Source organism: Pogona vitticeps, chromosome 1 (assembly GCF_051106095.1).
Source record: "Pogona vitticeps strain Pit_001003342236 chromosome 1, PviZW2.1, whole genome shotgun sequence".
NCBI classification, from domain to species: Eukaryota; Metazoa; Chordata; class Lepidosauria; order Squamata; family Agamidae; genus Pogona; species Pogona vitticeps.
The window spans coordinates 98,496,569-98,514,828 of record NC_135783.1 but is presented as its reverse complement, the minus strand read 5'-3'; the positions used below and the strand labels follow the sequence as shown (position 1 = coordinate 98,514,828).

Here is an 18,260-nt window from a genome sequence, read left to right as displayed (position 1 = left end):
CTTCTATTAAGGCAGCCTAAAATAGCATTTGCCTTTTTTGTAGCCACATCACATATTGATGTTGGCTCATATTTAGCTTGTAATCTACAACAATTCCAAGATCCTTCTTGTTCATAGTTTTTCTGAGCCAGTTTTATCTTGCAGCTGTGCAATTGGTTTCTTTTTCCGAGGTGAAGTAATTTGCACATCCTTGTTGAATTTCATTCTGTTGCTTTCGGCCCAGTGTTCCATCCTATCAAGATCATTCGCTGAAAAAGTCCAGTGGAAAGGCAAGAGCCAATACAACTGGTTCCAGCAACGTCACAGGAGTTGCCAGAATGATATGAACTGCCTCCGGGACTCCAGCTCTGGATTTTGCCTCGAGGTTTACTCCTGAAGCCTTTTCCATCAGTGGATATAGCCACAAGGCAGTAGAGGTTTGAAATTGGAGTTTTCCTTCTCCTAGATGGGCAGCCTTCCAAGGCTAACAAGCCCCACCTACCTGGTCCAGGTGGATCGCATTTAGTCAGAACTCTCCATGATTACCTGTCTGTCTTGGGTGTCCCTTGTGACACATTTCAGTTTTAATTTCTTTGAGAGAACATTTAGAGAATACACATCCACAGTTTCGAAGAAAGCAAAACCAATGCCTTCTGTTCATTTCCAACACAACTACAGGGCAAATAAAACGGGCACTCTGGATGTCATCATATTTGTCCCCTTTTGTATTCCCCTTGTCACCAGTCCAAGCTCGATTGCCTGTGAGATTCAATTCAGTGACATCCAAGACATTAATAAAACTATTGAAGATCACCGGGCCCAGGACTGAGCCTTGCGGTACCCACTTGTTACCTCCTCTCAGTTAGAGAAGGACCCATTAGTCATCACCCTTTGAGTACAATTCTGTAGCTAATTGTGTATCCACCTGACACTTGATCTATCCAGCCCACACCTAGTTAGTTCGCTAATCAGGATATCATGGGGCATTTTGTCAAAAGCTTTGCTGAAGTCAAGATATACTATGTCTACAGCATTCCCTCTGTCTATCAGCGAGGTGATGTGATCAAAAAATGAGATCAAATTAGTTTGGCAGGATTTGTTCTTGACACACCTGTGTTGGCTTCTAGTTATTGCTGCATTGTTTTCTAGATGCTTGCACAATAATCACTTTATGAGCTGTTCCAGAATTTTGCCTGGGATTGATGTCAGGCCGTTTGGCCCATAGTTCCCAGGTTCCTCTTTTTTTGCCCTTTTTGAAGATAGGGACAACATTGGCCCTCCTCCAAGCCTCTGGCACCTCACCCGTTTCCCATGATTTCAAGAAAATAATGGATAGCGGTTCTGAGAGTTCAGCCAGTACCTTCACTACTCTTGGATACAGTTCATCTGGCCCTAGAGATTTGAATTTGTTCAAGGTGGTAAGGTATTTCTTGACTATTAGTTATCAATTTCCAGCTGCAATCCTGTCCCCTTCACTTGCACTTCCAGTTTGTTTGGAAATTCGTCATCTGTCTTATGGGAAAAGACTGAACTAAAATAGGAATTGAGCACTTCTGCCTTTTTGTTGTCTTCTGTTATCATTTTTCCATCACAATTGAGGAGCTCTGCCACTATGTCTTTTCGTTGTCTTTTGCTACTCACATATCTGAAGAATGCTTTTTATTGCTTTTAGTGTCTCTAGCTAACCTCAGTTCATTCTCAGCTTTTGCCCTCCTAATGCCATCCCCACATTTCCTTGCTACTTGTCTGCACTCATCCATAGTGGCCTGGCCTTCTTTCCACTTCCTATACTTGTCTTTTTTTGGTTTTTAAGTCCTCCCTGAGCTTTTTGTGTAGCCACACTGGCCTTTTGTGCTGCCTCCCACCTTTTTTTTCTTGTTGGAATTGTTTGTAGTTGTACCTTTAGAATTGCTTTTTAAAAAGCTCCCACCCTTCTTGGACTCCTTTTCTTGTTAGAATCTGCTGCCATGGGACCTTAACTTGTTCTGAGATTATTAAAATTGTCTTTTTAAAAATCCAGCAGAAGTATGCAGCGACACTCCACTTTCGTTTCCTTTGAAATCATGAATTCTAGAAGGACATGGTCACTCTCACCTAGAGTTCCCCTTATTGCCACTTCCCCCACCAAGTCATCTCTGTTAGTCAGAATCAAGTCAAGAATAGCAAATCCTCTAGTTTCTTTCTTCACTTTTTGTAGGAGAAAATTATCAGTCACACAAGCTAGGAATTTCTTCAAAGGGCCATACTTGGCAGAATTTGCCTCGCAGCATATATCTGGAAAGTTGAAATTTCCCATCACTACTACGTCATGTCTCTTTGAAAGCCCTGCAATTTCTTTTTCAAAAGTTTTGTCAGCTTCTTCTCTTTGATTGAACAGTTGGTAGTAGACTCCAGCTACCAAGTTCCTTTTGTTTTCTGCCCCAACTAGATGTTCTCAGTGGGACAGCCAATCTCCTCCTCCTGTATTTCTATGCAGGAATGCATATTTTTGACATATACTGCCACTCCACCTCCTTTTTTATGCTCTCTGTTCTTTTTGATCAGTTTATATCCTTCAATTGCTGTACATTGGAGTCATCCCAAGTTTCAATAATTCCTATCAATAGTAGGAATAGTTACCCTCCTGAATTAAAGTTTCCAGTTCTTATTGTTTCCCATACTCCTGGCATTCGTATACAGACACTGGAGGTTGTGTGATTTGTGGCCTGTTTGTCTTTGTACATTTTTATGAATATTATTATGAATATTATTATGATTATTGTTATGATTATTATTGTTAATGTTTTTGTTGCCCCTTTGATCAGTTTGGTCCATTCCTCTTATTGTGTGTAAGGCTTCATCTTCCATTAGCTCTGTACTTGCATCTCCCACCCCCTTCCAATTCAGTTTAAAGCCCGCCCTCCTGATGAAGTTTTTCATGCTATGGGCAAACACATTCTTTCCAGTCCTTGTTAGATGCAAGCCGTCTCTTGCTAGTAGTCCTTCCAGGAAGCTTAGATCATGGTCCCAAAAACCAAATCCCTCTTATCAAGTTACATCTACAGTATATAGCATTTTACTCTGAGGAACAAAGACAAACATAGCACAAACTTTGCAGGTAACCACAACTGAATTGTCTCCCCTCTCCATAATCTCTTCTAGCTTTATTACTTTCAACTGTTTGTTTAGGATACCTGGCCCTCTTGTTTTGTTAGTTTAAATTTAGATGTACATATACCCAAGAGAGCAAAAAAATTGTTAGGTCCCTCCCCCAGCAAATTCGCCCCTGGCAAACTCCCTGTTCGTGAGCTCCCCGGGTCTACCTTTAACTTTATTTATCAGCTGTACTTGCTGGGAGTCAGGAATCAAAAGGCTCTCCCAGAACTCATTAGCTGCTACTTATAGCCCTCAGCAGTAATCAGAACACTCCCTTTTCTGTTAGACCAATCACATGCCTCTTCCTGTTAAGGACACACCCCTTCCTGTTCTGCAGAGCACAGGGCTCTTCCTGTTAAGGACACACTCCAGGCCCTTTCTTGGTGTTACTCTAGAGAAAATCCGCTTACCTCTTTGTCTCCTTGGTCTTCTTCCTATCTCTCCCTTGGCAAGTTCCCTGTTTGCTCTCCTGGTCGCGAGCTCCCTGGGTCTGCCTTTAGCTTTATTTGTCAGCTGTGCTCTGCCTGGAGTCAGGAATCAAAAAGGGAAGGATATTCCTTTGCACTGGTACTACAGCACCAGCACAATACTAGATTTAGAGGTAGTTCAGTAAAATTAGTCATTCAGACTATCAGAAAACTTTTATTTATTCTCTTTTCCTTCCTCCAAATGTGTGTGGTCTGAGCTGGAGAATAGTGTATACATTTTATTCCTGGGAAAAATCAGGAAGTTTGCTAATTTTTTTGGCTTTTGTTTTATTTTCTTAATGGCCTAAGAAAGGTATCACGTATTCCTGCATTTGTATGTTCCTATTTATCATGAAAACATTTTTCTTCTATGTATTCCAGACCTCTAGCTTTAAGTTTAATTTCAATGGCCAGTATCCTGTTCCATATTTGTGCATACAATGAGCTACAACTGCAAGAGCTGCTGGCATGGTATGATGATGCTAGTTGCATCTGACCAGGCACAAAACAAGCACCTCATCAGATCATGCTCCATATTCATGAGTATTGAACAAGATACTAGCCATTCTTTGTTTCTGTTCACAGATCTTATTCCTTTAATTCTACCCCTTCTCCTTGATACTCTGTCTGTATCCCCTTTTTTAAACAACTTTTCAAATAAAATACTGTGATATGTGTTATTTGTGCATGCTAACCTGGTAACAGTGGAGCATTAAGGGAGGTACTAACAGTGTGGTTTTGGCAAACATGATAAGGCTGGGAGTGCTTGACTTAACCATTGTGACAATTACTCTAGCAGCAAATTATTCATTATTGCACTATATTTACCTACCACGAAAGGCAAAGGTGTTTGCGATGTTTCTGCCTTAGTTGCCAAAAGCCTGCTGAAATAATTTCTGCAAAATGTTTAGGGTTGGCCCTCGTGGGATTTACACATGTTCATTATTCTGACCAATTACTAAGGAAACACTAAAGGTTCAAGTAAATGTACAATATCTTGCCCACCTCACCTTTTCCTCTATAATGTTTTCCATGTATATCATTTATTTATTGGTCTGCTTTTAGTACAAAGAGTAAGTGGCTTGTGTACCTGACTCTTGTCTTCCCACTGTATCCTCATAACAAACCTGTGAAATAATTCGGGCTGTGAGAGGTTGATGGGCCCCAGGTCACTTGGTGAGTCTCATGGCTGTACAGAAATTGGAACCCAGATCTTCTGTGCCCTAATCTGATGCTCTGGTCACTGTAGCACATGGGAAAATAAACGGAAAATAAATAAAAATAATATAAGTTTCCTATTGGATCAGGACCAAGTCCATTGTGTGTGCCCCCCAGATCCTCTCCATGATGAGGGGGCATCAGAGGGCCTCACAGGTCCAGACGTAAGGGCAGAAATTGAGGCTTCCTCCCAACATCATTTTTATTAATTAAACAAACAATGTAACTCAAAGTATTCTAATCACGTAAGCTGTCCTTTGGTCCACCCACATCAGTCCGATTCTGGCAACCCAAATGTCTAAAGGTGGAGTGGTTACTTCACCCTCCCTTGTGAGTCCCAAAGAGCTCAAAGCTGTCCTTTCCCCTGCCTTCTGAATTGGGACAAAAACATCATTTGTTGGATGGCTCTCACCTCAGCTTCATGTTGGTGGAGGTCACTGTGGTCACTTTCTGCCTCCTCCACCAATGCAGCTGTATTGGGACAGGCGTTGTAAGAATAGATTTAGCAGGTGGTGGCTGTCACTTTTTCTGCACTATGGCATCCCTCCTCCTCTACCGTTTGCTGCCACCCATCATCTGCCTTTCTGCTTTCTCCCTCCCCTTTTATAGCCTCCATCCCCCTCCTCCCTTCCAGATTCTTCCAACCCCTATATCTCACTCTGAGCCTTATTCCTTCAGAAGGTTCCTAGCCCTTTGGACAGTCAGGACCTCAGGATGTGAGGAAGAAATGTTTAATTTCCAAAAAAATTGCCCTGGCTAATTACTTCATCAGCCTAACATGGCATAATTTTCAGCAAAAGGATTTCAGGTGTGGTCTGCCTAGATTTTTAGATACTAGCACTGAATATTTTACAGTGACAAACTGCTGTATTTTTGTTTTTAACACTGCTGTTTCCTTTTTTTAAGGAAACAGGTGTTTCCATTTGGCAAAATATTGTGATATAAAGGGTGCCTTAAGAAATATGTTGTAGATTTTCAAGGAATTATCTGTCCCCATACACATTTAGACATGAAGTATTTCAATTTTTTCAGCATTGCCTTTGGAAAAAATAGCTGGATTGTAAAAGTTCAGTTGTAAAAGGTTCTGTTAAATGCACATTTCTTTGGGATATGGGCATACATAATCTCAGATTTTGGAATATTTGCTTTTTAGTACAGTATATTCTGACAATTGCAGGTAACTTTTTCATGTCACTTCTGCATACCAAGCTGGTAGAGAAGTAGATGTATAGAACTTTATTTTTTTTCATCCTGAACTTTTGTGAACAAAATATAGCAGAGACATCAGTCTCAGGTGTTTTTTTTTTAAAGAAAAATGGACTTTTCTTTCTTAAAAATGAAAACTTTAAAACACTTAACAATGAGAGAAACCTTTTTAGAATATTTCCAATTTAGAAAATATAGTTTTCTCCTTTGGTTATACATTCCCCTGTGCCCTACCGGTGGTTGTATGCTATTTAAAATAATACAAAATAATGGGTGGTTTTGTAGTTTTGAAGAATGCTAAAATTAAAATAATTTGTGTGTTGGTTCTTTCACTGTTCCTTTTCCTTTTTTAAAAAGTATCCTTTTTGCTTGATTGCTTTCATGAAGGCTAACCTTGTAAATGTAAGGAATTATGAACACGTTCCTCTTCTTTCTAAAGTTGGAGTTCTAATGGCAAAAATCAGAGGACATCACAATGAAACAGAAACCAAAGTTCTAAAATGGAAACCCCACATCTTAGTAGCCGCCATGTTGCCCCCTCTGGTGCAGCAAACGAACAAATAGCTGCTTAATTGGCTCAGCAATTTGTGGAGTCTTTTGCCAGTGGCTGACTTGGAAAGTAACCAACAGTTGCTCCTGTTAGGCCTTTGCAAAGGAGATTTGAAGGTCAATGGTTCAAATCTGGTTTATGTCAGGAGATGTTAAGTGTACATGTGTTTTTCATTCTTCAAGCATTGCCTGTGGAAAAAATAGCTGGGTTTTTTAAAAGTTCAGCTCTAAAAGGTTCTGCTAAAGGCACATTTCATTGGGGTATGTGCATATGTAACCTCATATTTTGGAATCTTTCCTTTTTGTATATTCTGAGAATTGCAGTTCACCTCTGCATGCCTAACTGGTAGAGGAGTAAATGTTCAAGTCCAGCTTCACGTTTTATGATTGCTAAAGAAAATTTAGTCCAGTCCCCATAGACCTCAGTCCTCTTCCCACATACAACTAGATTTTTTTTAGTTCTGTAGTTTTTTTTATCAAAACCTACACAAACAAATGTGTTGAACTTAACATTAAACCATCTCATTGGCTTTAAAAGAACACAGAATATTTTAAAAGTGCAACCATAGTGAAGTATGAAGATAATAAATAACTAGTTCACAGTCAGGAAAAGTGATAGTTGTGTAAACAATAAGGGCGTGGATTTTGTAACATACCCTTTCCTTTCATGGAATAGTCTCTGTAAATGTTTCTCCATCCCCCCCACCCCCATTTTGCCACATATAGTTTTACTTGAATAAAATAGACCAAGATTTTATTTGATAAAATTTGGCTTTTAATGCTGGAAGACTTCTTGGTAAAAGCTATGTATTCTTTTAATTTTTAGCTTAATAGTAATTTACTAATATCTTAATTGCAGGACTTGCAGTGCTCTACAAAAAGAGAGTAAAAAGCCACTGAGTGAAATATAATATAGGGAAATGTGGAAGAAAGATAGAGGAGTGTTTATGAAGGAAACATTTGGGCAAAACAGGATGTGTATGAATGGTATGTGACTAACAGTTTAATAAATGAAATAAATATTGTAGGGAAGAGATATGATATCTTTGGTTGAGATCAGAATAAGGTATTCCTTTTATGATAATAAAGCAGCAATAGTATTTGCAACTAGAGTAGGTCCATTGAATCAATGGAACTTACATAGATGTTGACTCATGAAAGCACCACTGATTAAATGGGCCTACTCTAGTTGTGACTTACTACTGGATTTCAATGGATGATTCTAAAATGTTTTTGGCATACTTGTTATTTTAAAATGTATGTTAAAGGGGAGATAATTTTTAGGGTGTGCTGTTTCATGTTTTTGGACTTCACCCCCCCCCCTTTCCTGGCTGCTGCCATTGTCTAAGAATTCCCCAGACAGAGTGCTGGGAGTTTTAATGCACAAACACAAATCAAAAGACCCCCATTATTTCACTTTCCTATGGGACTTACCTCTGATGCTCCATGGGCCTCTCTGATCTTTACCTAATGTTTCAGTGTAGATTCTCAGTCATTCAGGCAAGGTGGAGCCTGAGTCATGGCAACTAAACAGCTCATCCAGGTAGCTTCTTCAGTCTGAGGAGAGTTGGTAGAAGACCCCTGATATATCCTCCACAGTGGTTTCACTTCCCCCTGGTCTGATTAGGTTTGGGGGGGGGAGTGAAAATCCCACTTCTGCAGTCCTTCTCCACCCATTGTTATGTTTGAAGGACAAAGGACACTAATTTGATGACCAAGATAGGTGGTTTGAGAGAAGGGTCAGGGATGCCATACATGTGCATATAGAAAATCCCTCACTCAACAGGGGTGGAGGCCTTAGATACAATCTGTCTCCTATTTATCACGCTGCCCTTTCATCCGTCCCCAGAAAGATCAGAAGCACATACCAGAAAGACCATTAATGAACCAAAGACCATAACCTGGAGGATAAATCAGGGGTCTCCTACCAACTCTCCTCAGACTGAAGAAGCTACTTGGATGAGTAGTGAAATGTTTCAATTTAATAAGAATGACATCCAGTTGAAATGATGCAACTTCCAAATTTCCTTAATGTTTTTAATTTAGAAAGAAAGAAAGAAAGAAAGAAAGAAAGAAAGAAAGAAAGAAAGAAAGAAAGAAAGAAAGAAAGAAAGAAAAGCATTTGTGCGGTTTCCTGGAAGTCATAGTTCTTGGTAAAGTACAGTGGTGCCTCGCAAGACAATTTTAATTCGTTCTGCAAAAATTGTCATCTTGTGAAAAAAATCATCTTGCGAGGTTCCCTATGCATCGGTCTAAAAAAAAAGTCTTGCGAAGCATCAGTCTTAAAAAAAAGTCTTGCGAAGCACGGTCATAGAAAAAAAGTCTTGCGAAGCACCATAGTGATCGCAAAAACCAATTGTCTTGCGGGTTTTTCGTCCCATGAGGCAATCGTCTAGCAAGGCATCACTGTACCCTAAAAGGTAGTAGGACTATGACTGCCAGCATCCTCTGTACCCAGGAGGTCAACCAGTCTTGCTGTCATGTGATTAACCAGCAGAGGCCAGGTTCTCCTGGGCACATCAGACTCTGGAATTCATAGTATTGCTGCCCATTAGGCTGTACATAGGCTACCTTCTGAACTGTGATCCCTAGGAACCTCTTCAGCAGCTAAAAAAAACACACCCAAGAAACCAACGCTGGAGATGCCCATATAGTGCCAAAGGTAAGTCCTTCTCTGAATGGGTGGAATGTAGGAGTCTTTTGATTTGTTTTTGTGGATTAAAGCTTCCCAAATTCTGCCCTGGCCATTCTTGAAAAGTGCACACCACTAGTAATCTTGATGAAAGTTTGGTCATTACAGCAGTTTTTTTTCTGATAATAAAACAAAAAGTGACATTTACCAAATCAAAATGTTAACAAGTTAATGGCAATAAGGAATGAATTCTAGAAATGTTCTAGAATGCAGTTGGTAATACTGTACTGTAGTATAAGTTAGAAGAGTCAGGCATAGAAATCAAATATCTCACAATTGCATGCTATAATGAAAAGATATAGCACAAGCAAAGGGCAAAGAAAGAGAATGAGTTGCTGTGAGAGTATAGGGGGACACTGGAGAATTTCAGCTTTAGGTATGTTTACTGTAGACCAAAGCCAAGATGAAGCAGCACAAGCTTAGACTATGGGCAAGAATCTTAAAATAAAAGAGAGAATTGCATCTGTCAGAAAATTAATTATTAATCCTGAATGAAAAGTTGTCAAAGGAGGAAAGATAAATACAAAGAAGCAAAGGTCTTCCAATGATCCCTGAAAGGACACCAGAAGAATGGCTAAAAAAGAGAAAGAGAAAATAAAAACAGTCAGATAAATATGAAAGTAATCAGTTGAAACACTATGAAAACATTAAAAAAGAGAATATAATAGAAAATGGTAGAAAATAAATGGAATGATCAGTAGTGTAAGCAGTATATCACTAGAAATAAAAGTCAAAGCGGATTTAGTGGACTCATGAGCTGACTGGAACAGACTGACTGATCAGCGGCCAAAATCTTCTAGCATTGTTATGTTGATGTAACACTGAAGGCATAGCTTTTGAAGGTGAATTGCCTCAACTTATGAAATCAATGCAGACATTATCTATGGCAAACTGGGTCACTCAATGAAATAGGTGATATTTACACTGGCTTTGGGTTATTTGCCCCCACAATTATGCTCTTAGCATTGTACAAGAGGATTTGGGCCTGTGATAAGCTAGAAAAAGGCAGACAGATTTTTACAAAGTTTCAGAAATAGAAGGCAGTATGGAAAGTAGGAGCGTGCATGAGGAACATGTTTGGTTTGAATTTGATTTTGGTTCTTTCAGGACATCTTGAAATCCTTCAGTGAACCTGAAAAGGGACACTTCTTATCGGCCCATTTTAGATCATTTTAAGTACCGTATTTTTTGCTACGTAAGACGCACCTGACCTTAAGATGCACCTAATTTTTAGAGGAGGAACACAGGGAAAATATATTCTGGACCAAATAGTGTAATAAAATATTTAATAAACTATAACAGAATAACATTTGAACCATGTAAAGTGAAGAGCAGTCAACAGTGGCATTAATATAGACCAGTGGTTCTTAACCTTTGTTACTCGGATGTTTTTGAACTGCAACTCCCAGAAACCCCAGCCAGCACAGTTGGTGGTGAAGGCTTCTGGGAGTTGCAGTCCAAAACACCTGAGTAACCCAAGGTTAAGAACTAGTGATATAGACCATTATCAGCCAGTGATAAGACCTATACCACTCTACCTATATTTTACATTTCCTTTCATCCACCTCCTCCCCATGCTTATAGAAATGTCTCAATGACAGATGAGATTGTTGTGCAACTCTGCCCAGCTACAGCTCAAGCCTATATTAAGTTAGAAATGGTTTGTCTGATTTGGCACTGCATTGAGAGGCCCCTTTTAGTTGGGTGGAGGATAAATAGTGGAATTAAACTATTTAACAGCTGGTTTTCCTTATTTACTTTAGGTTATGCAAAGGAACAGCAACACAAAGCTTAACCGGATCCCATTCACCAGCAGTAGCACATGCTCAGCATAAGACCAAATCTCCATTTTCTGACATAATTGAACGTTTATAGCATGCAAGGCACAACAGGTTAAGCCACACAAAGCCATGAACAATGTTCTTGATGAGCCAAAAAAACTGAATAAAAACTATAGCAGCTGAAATCGGGAAGCAGGTACTGTAATCCAGTTAGAAGTCACGAGGCACAGTTAGTTTCCTTGCTGCAACACCCTTTGGAAATACATTCTCTATTAGATGCCCAGAACTAGTTGAACCCAAATTTCCCATAGAAATGCATTGAAAATTAATGCATTTTTATGGGGGGGGGGAGGTCAGAAACGTTTAAAAAACTTAAAAGAAAGTCACTTACCAGGTACTATACTGTAGACTGAGCCTGGCTCTTCACAGTGCCTTGGTAGACCCCAGAACAGCCAAAAAAGAGCCCTAAACAGCTAAAAGCCAGCAGGCAGACGGCAGCCATTTTGTGCTCTTCTCCGCTCCTGCTTCTGCCCCTTTCCCCTCCCCTCTCCCCACCTAACAGCTGATCGGCGCTGGTCTGAACACTTCCTAGGCAGCTTTTAAAGCAAGTATGCACATTTCTACACAAGCAGGTTTCAACTCAAACAGAGCACCTTTTCACCCAAGCACTAACCCTAAACAAAGAGCTTTTAAACTAAATTTTACATTTTAAAATGACAATTCCAGGCAGTCCCAGATCTCTCTCCCAGCTCTATAACTGCTTGGACTAGCAAGGAAGCAGACAAGCAGCCTCTTCACTAACTGAAAGTTTGAATTTCCCCGCTTTCCCTGCCTTCCCCGCATATTAGGTATGCTAATATCTGTGCACTGGAGGATTGTGGGAGGAACATCCAGCCCCCGATGGGGGTCCTGTGGGGCACCCCAAAACACTGAGTAGCTCTCTTGGCCTCTTTCGGGATGGGCTGTGCAGCCCTGTTCTGATCAGGAAGTGCAGCCAGGGGGTCACCATGCCTTTGGGGGACAGGGCACAGAAAGGGGTAGGAGGTTCAGGGGCCATTCTAACTCATACCTGGCAGGGGAGATACCATGATCATCAAAGTGGTTTTCCCAGGGTGAGGCTCATCTCTTGCACTTTGGATGTGCTGACCCCTGTGATTTCCCCAAATATGGGAAAATCAACTGCCTAAGTGGGGGACTGTGTTTGTGGTTTCCCCTGGTTTTTCTAGAATTACTCTTTCCCCTTTGGTCCTTGGCTGTTTTCACTGCCTGTTGCCATAGGCCTGTTGGCCTTGCTGGTTTTCCAGGTGGGCTCCAGGAAGCAGATCCTGGAAAGCCAGCAGTGCAGAATGATGAGGTCCAAACAGCAAACAGTCTCTGGTGCTAGTTCAGAGGCCTCCCAGCATGGCAGTGGGGGGCTTCTGGGTGGTGGTGGTTAAACCCCTTTTTTACTGTATTTGTTCCATAAGACGCACATACTTTCTCCCCCACTATTTGGGGGGGGGAGTGCGTCTTATGGAGAAAAAAATACGGTAATTTTGTAAAGCAGTAGTATAAGGTTTGGCAATGAGAAAAGGAAGGGGAAAGAATACCACAGGAGAGGAAGGAGCACAGCAGTGGTGACAGTGAGAGAAGGAGGGTGACAAGAAAGAACAGGGGCTGTGGGAGCTGTGGAAGGGGTCTAAGAGGTGAGTGAGCAGTGGCAGCAGAAAGTGAAGGAAGTGGATGAAAAATGTGGAGCTGGCAGAATAGATTTTTCAGAATATAATTCTAACCTACCATATTAATGTTAATATAATACAGTAATACATTATGGAGAGCTGTAAATTTGCACCTACCAGATAAAATTTGAGAAGGCAAAAATGTCAATAGGCTTTGAGTTTAATTTACTTTTTTTTTTGATGAGGAAATGGACCTCTTCATTTCTCTCCCCCCCAGTGAAGAACCCTACATCTCAACCTCAGTTAAACCCCTCCTCCACAGCTCCCCTGCACCCCCCTCTGGTTCTCCTCCACCTTTTTGCCCCACTTGCTTTCCTCTTCCATGATTCAGCCCCCTCTCACTTCACTGCTATCACCATACTTGGAACTCAACAACTTTTCAATCTTGCCACCATCTTGGGCATCAGAGTTCCCAACATGAAGCGCGAAGATACCATCACATTTCTCCTATTCTGGCCGTGCTGCAAAGGCTGCCCATTCGGTTCCACGTTGACCTCAAAGTTCTGACGCTTACGTTTAAAGCCCTAAACGGTTTAGGACCTCGATACTTGGTGGAACGCTTACTCCCACCCAGTTCTACCCGTGTCACCTGTGTGAGTCAGGAGGTGAGACTGAGGAACCTGACGCCGAGGGAGGCCCAGAAGGAAAAAACAAGAAACCGGGCCTTCTCGGCGGTGGCTCCTCGCCTCTGGAACAACTTACCTTCTGACATTTGCGCAGCTCCCTCGCTGGGTATTTTTAAGAAACAACTGAAAACATGGATGTTCAGGCAGGCCTTCCCCCTTTCCACCTAATACCTAATTATTCTTTTTACTTTCTGCTATAATATACCCTGTTTCTCGCCATCTTTGGGAAAAATTTTATTCTATCTTTTAATTATGCAAATTATGTTATGTTATGTGATATGTTATGTTTTTTTAATGTGTGTTGTAAGCCGCCTAGAGTGGTCACAATTGACTAGATAGGTGGGGTATAAATGAAATGAATGAATGAATGAATGAATGAATGAATGAATGAATGAATGAATGAATGAATGAATGAATGAATGAATGAATGAATGAAGTGAGTGGCTAATCCATCGTGAACAACAGAGCAATAGGAAGGCATTGCAGAGGCTGCAGCAGTGGTGGAATCGTGAGTGGTCAGTCTAGCCCCAGGAGGCCGGACCCTTGTTAGCTACACCTGTGGGGGGATGTTTGTGTACGGATACCCCCATCTTTAATCCTAGTCTTTCATCTGCTCACCACACCACATTGGGTATCCCAGTAATACTGTATCATCTGCACATTTGATGTTGATTATAATCTCTCCAAAGGATTTCTGATCTAAATCAGCAAGAGTTTTTCTTAACAGATTCTAAGAGAAAAAAAACTGAAATACAGTATCAAGAGTATACATCTTTGTCATATTCTCCTTCATATCTTGAGATCTTCCCACATGATCTTTAGTTTTCACTGCAGCTTTCTGTTGCCAGAAGAGTTGCTACTGCATAAATATCTCTTTAGGCAAGCCCTTTGTTTACCAAAAAGTTCATCATTGCTTAGTAGTAAATAAAGGTAAAGGTTCCCCTTGACATTTTAGTCTGTCGTGTCCAACTCTAGGGGGCGGTGCTCATCCCCATTTCCAAGCCATGGAGCCAGTATTTGTCCGAAGACAGTTTCCGTTGTCATGTGGCCAGCGCGGCTATACACAGAACGCTGTTTACCTTCCCACTGAGATGGTACCTGTTTATCTACTCGCATTTACATGCTTTTGAATTGCTAGGTTGGCAGTAAATAAAACAAGTGTATAAATCTGCATTTATGGTGTGGAAACTTTTCCTCAGTACAGGAATATTACCATAATTTAATAGCAATATTGTGTTTGGGGTTTTGTACAGTAGGACCCCATATCTGCAGGGCATCGGTTCCAAGGCCGCCTCCCCAATACTGGAAACTGGAGATAATTGCAAACTCTATATATAATATACTGTACTCTGTTGGACCCTGTAAGGCAGAGGTCCCCAACCCCTGGTCTGCAGCCCAGTGCCAGTCCATGGCCTGAGCCAGACTGGGCCGCAAAGACAGACCTCCTACCCCCCACATGCACTTACCCCTGCACAGCCTGTCTGCGCCTGTGCGTGCTCCAGCGTGCCCGTGCAAGTGCTGTACCGCTGTTTGTGCATGTGCACGAGTGCATGCATGCCCGCACAAGTGCTGCACTGCCGCTTGTGCATAGGCACAAGTGTGGGGGGTGCCCTGCCTTCCCCAGCCGGGACACACGGTGAAAAAGGTTGGGGACCTCTGCTGTAAAGACAATAACCAAGGGTGGCTAGTGATGTTGACACTCTGCAAGGCAGATGGAGTCTCCTCAAGGTGGTGGGATACTAGGTGATATGGCAGAGAGTTACCTATATATCATGGTCTCTGGTTCCCTCTAATTGCCATATCTGGTAATTACATCATGTCAATATGTAATTCTGGCTTTTCAGATACAGGGGACCTACTATGCTACTCCACACTGGGAGATTACCCTTGACTTCGTATAGAATTACTGCTACCCATCTTAGTGGGCACTGGCTTTTTAAAAATATACTGGCTAACTCCTTAATTTTTAAATGTGTTTTAAAGGAACTGTGGATCTTCACTGGATTTTCTACTTCTGCATATTGTTTGGACCACCGTCCTTCTCTCAAATCCCATTATTTTGCTTCAATCATTCTTGTTTCTTGTATTTGATGTCATCTTTATCTTCCCATTTTGTCTGTTCCCCTAGCTCACTGGTTCTTAACCTTGGGTTACTCATGAACTCCCAGAAGCCTTCACCACCAGCTGTCCTGACTGGGGTTTCTGGGAGTTGCAGTTCAAAAGCATCCGAGTAACAAAGGTTAAGAACCACTGCACTAGCTCAAATAATTTGTTTGGTTATTTGTTTATTGCCTCTCTCTCCATTTCTACTTATGAGGTAGTTGCCATCATCTCTACTAAAAGCTTTGTAGAACACATAACATATCTGAGCTATTCTAGTTCAGTCTGTGACACTCTAAATGCTTTGGGGATCTGGTTATTTAAGAGAGTATATTTTCTCCCTATGAACCTACTCAAGCATTTGGGCAGGTATGGGGGACTTTGGGGGCAAATTTATACCACCTGCCCTCCCTAAGAAGTAGTACCAGAGCCAGATTTGGCCCCAAATGACCAAAATTTGGGGGAGGGGTAAAAAACAGAGAATGATGGGATGTCTCTACTTCTAGTCTTGGTAGTGGAGGAGGACTGTGACCTCCCTGCTGCAGAAACTACTGTTTTGAAAGCATCAGAAACCCCTGTTTTTTGGCAAACTATTTCTTTGAAACAGAAAAGAGCCAGGGATGATTGGGGAAGCAGAGGGAGCTCAAACTGGTGTTGAAGGATCGCATGGGGCCCACAGCCTGCATTTGCCCACCCTAGATTTAGGGTTCTTTTCTTTTTAGAGGCATTTTTCTGTGCCTTGTTACTACTTGAGGGAGGAAGTCAAGCCCTCCACCCATGTTCACACCTTGTAAAACACTGTAGTTATGTGTATCTCAAAGTCCTGTATCTTCTGTTCACAACAATCAACCTTATACAGTGGACCCTCTACTTAAGGAATTAATCCGTATTGGAATGGTGGCTGTATGTCGAAAAGTCTGTAGGTCGAATCTCCATTGACCTACAATGCATTGAAAACAGATTAATCCCACAACTGGCAGTTTTTATTCTATTTTTGTTCCATTTTGTTTTTTTTCTGGTCTGTAAGTCGATTCTCCGGCTGCAAGTCGAATCTAAATTTTGCAGCCAGAGAAGTCTGTAACTCGAAAAGTCTGTAAGTCGAGGGTCCACTGTAATTTACTTGAGTGTGGTACTGTTTAAAAGCAAACAGTTGCAATAATTTTTGTTAAATATGATTTTAGTGCTAATGAATAGATGGGATAAAATCTGCCTTTGGAAAGCAGATTTTTTTTAAAAAAAATCACCCAGTCCTTCATACATATTCCCAGCCTGATTTACAAAATTCCAAAAATTAAATGCAATTTCAATATAAAACTAGAGATGGGAAGCATGAAACAATAAGGCTTCGTGCTACCCAACAATAGAGAAATAAAAATATCTTCACTTGACATCATTGTACATACGAGACGATTGAAAGTGGGAGAGACAGATAAGGCTTTGATTCAGTTCACCATGGCTTTTCTTGTGCTGTTAACATCTGAAAGGGGCTTTTATTTTTGGGTGCATATTGGTTAAACAAGCTGAAGAAACAGTTCTAACGACAATAAAACTTAACATGTGCCAAAGTTTTAGAGCAGCCATTCTCAACCGAAGGTGGGAGTCATATGTTCCCTTGGGGGGGGGGAGCTGGCACAGTTGAAGGGGGCCACAGACTGGAAACAATTCTTCACACACCACTGTACAAGGTTCACTATGTGATTTATACAATCCAGGTTCAGCCTATAATTCTTTCATATTCTGTTTATGGCTGTAGCCGAAAAACAAAACAAAAGATTGAGAATGACTGTTATAGAGGACTTGTTGTAGATGATCACTGCCTATTCCAAACTACTTTTTTTTAAAATATGAAAAAGTAGTAAACTGATCTGAATCTATGGAGATCATGCTACTGATATATTGTTTTCTTCAAAAAATATATCAGATCTTCTGTTGTGTGTGGGGGAGTAGGAGGAGAAAATACAGGAGGGCAAGTGTTTGATATTGACATTAAAAAGTAGGCGAAGAAAGCATGAAAATTTCATAATATCAATTTTGGAATGAACCGAATCACATTTCAGTGGACATATTGTTCTGGGTGATGATGGAAATAACTTGAGATTCAATGTGAAAAACAAAAATAATTAATATTTGTTTGAATGACCAAAGTGGTCAAAACAACAATCATCTGCTTTGAAAAGAACAAAAATAAAGTATTTTATTCTACTCTAAATAAGTAATAAATATTACATATTCAATAGTTTGGATTTAGTTTGTGGGAGGGGCACAACTCACAGAGTTTATAATGTTTTTTATCCTACTGGAACTTCAGTCTAAGGAAATAAGCAGAAATCATCCCCTTTTGCCAAGTGAATTCTTGAATCGGATAAAAAATATTCAGAAAGGGAGGAAATCATTCAGTTCATAGCAGTTCAGTTTAAGAGCTAGTTTCATAAAATACTGGGACAGAACTATCTGCTTGCCAGTGAAAGTGACAGCAATGGCAGAAGAGATTTCCCCTACAACTGTAGCCATCCAAGTTGCTTTGGAGATCTCCTAAATTGGAGCAGATTGGAAAATGCAAGAGGAGAGAGAAAGGGGAAGTTGATGTTGAACGTGTACATACATATGCATGTCTAGGTATTAGAACAGAACAGAAAAAATTAGCTTTGTTAAATTCATCCAACAAATCCATGTCTTGATTCCACCTAGTCTAGTTCAAGCCTTCAAGTCAAAAGTTAAGAATCCCTTGATGGAATAAACAAGAGCAGCTTTTTGCTCAGGGTTTGCATTATATTTTCAAGTCTTTTTAG

The 18,260-nt window shown here is 40.8% G+C and overlaps 1 protein-coding gene and 1 pseudogene across 6 annotated transcripts in view; both read left to right on the top strand.

Moving 5' to 3' along the window:
* The window catches only part of LIN28B (lin-28 RNA binding posttranscriptional regulator B), a 125,214-nt gene that overhangs the window by 48,829 nt on the left and 58,125 nt on the right, over positions 1 to 18,260 (top strand). The gene's annotated exons all lie outside the window — the stretch shown is intronic.
* Positions 12,089 to 12,243, top strand: LOC140703343 (U1 spliceosomal RNA; annotated as a pseudogene).